General features: G+C 38.9%; 1 pseudogene; it reads left to right on the top strand.

The window, feature by feature from the left end:
- The first annotated feature begins 662 nt into the window (after positions 1-662).
- On the top strand, positions 663-1,091 carry LOC108749266 (annotated as a pseudogene).
- The last annotated feature ends 696 nt before the right edge of the window (positions 1,092-1,787 follow it).

Raw genomic sequence — 1,787 nt, 5'->3', positions numbered from 1 at the left:
CGTACAACGAGGCGAAACGTCTGATCACAGCAGCTGTATTTGATGCTATCGTGTACGTTAAGGGATGCGAGAAACGAACGTGGCTGTGGAACTTGCTTCTGGATGATGAGCGAGAACGCATGTACATCGACACCTTGGATGCAGTTTACGAAGAAATCGAATCTTTAACTAATCTGGATGTTACTAATACTATGCGATGTGGACAACATGTTAAGAATTGTGCGTTACAAAATGTATTAAAAATATATAACTGGTGGTTGCAAAAGAATTTTTTAAATAAAAATATGTTAACGTATTTATTACACATTTCTTTTTTTCCCTTTCCTTTATAATACATGTACTCGTATAAACGTATATGTATAAACGTATGTATGTATGCATAAACGTATATGTATGAATGTACGTATAAACGTATATGTATAAACGTATATGTATAAACGTACGTATAAACGTATGTGTATAAACGAATATGTATAAACGTATGTATAAACGTATATGTATGTATGTATTATAATATATATGTATGTATGTATGTATGCATAAATGTATGAATGTATGAATGTATGTATAAGCTTGTGATAAAAAATATGTAGAAAGACGTGATAAAACATGTCGCGACACATTTGAAATTTTTGGAAAAAGTGGGGAGGGCCTGTCTCCCCTCTTCGATTCCAGAAGTGTTACCATATACGCCACAATTTACGCGGATGCAATCAGTCTTGCGATATCCGCTTGTACGAACGGTTAAAAAAAATGTACTTCGCCAAAGAGAGCAGCGCATCGTACGACGTGAAGAATGAATATAACATATAAGTTTCAACATTCTATACACAAAAGAAATGTTTTTTAACATTATGTATGTATGTATGCAGTCCGCAGCATTGTGCGATGCGTTTACTGAGCAGACGTTACGATCTGACGAACACGGGCTATAAATTTTTGGAAATTGGAATCAACGTTGGCCCACCGAGTTACGTGGAGATCGTCCTGGGAGATCATCGCGAACACGAACTGTCGCTGTCTCTCGAAACCTGGAAGAGTCTCTACGAGCAGCGATGGCATATTTACAAAATGCTTCGAAACGAATATAAGGATAATTTTATAAGCGTTGGATCGCTAATCGTCAGAGTTTGTACGCTGAACGATGCTACGCTCGTACGTCTCGATTCTTCGTCTGTACGCATTATGATGACCGAAACGACGCTACGCCGTATGTTTGACTTTGACGGGTGTATCGATGTAACGTTCGAACGATTAACCCGACTCGTCGATACGGTTGATACAAAGTATACGCGATTCTCCAATACATCTGAGAACGCCATACGCGACAGAGACTTCTTCAATGGACGTCAACTCATCGATTGCGAGCTATTAGCTTCAGTTTTTAATACGTATGAAAAAAACACGATGTAATAAGAGGCGAATAAAAAATTTTCATCCACATCATTTTATATGTACTTTATTTTTTAGTCTCCATCCATCCATCCATCCATCCTATACCTCGACGCGCTAATAAAAAATCGTATTGAAAAAAAATGCGTCATAAAAAAGAGGATTTCTTCTATCCTTTCTTCACTCATATCACGCGCTCTATCGCCTACAAAGCATACTACGTTATAATATCAGTCACGTTATTAATCTGGCCAGATAATTGTGTCATGTAAAGCGTCGTGCATGCTCTATCTTTCTCTAACGTGCGAACTCTTGTTATCTATCGCATTTTTTTGGAGTTGGACATGGGGCCCGCAACAGCGGCGGCGGCGGCGGCGGTGGCTGTGGCGGCGGCG

This window comes from Trachymyrmex septentrionalis, unplaced genomic scaffold (genome assembly GCF_001594115.1).
Source record: "Trachymyrmex septentrionalis isolate Tsep2-gDNA-1 unplaced genomic scaffold, Tsep1.0 scaffold286, whole genome shotgun sequence".
In the NCBI taxonomy this organism is placed as follows: domain Eukaryota; kingdom Metazoa; phylum Arthropoda; class Insecta; order Hymenoptera; family Formicidae; genus Trachymyrmex; species Trachymyrmex septentrionalis.
This window is presented reverse-complemented; position numbering and strand designations above follow the sequence as displayed.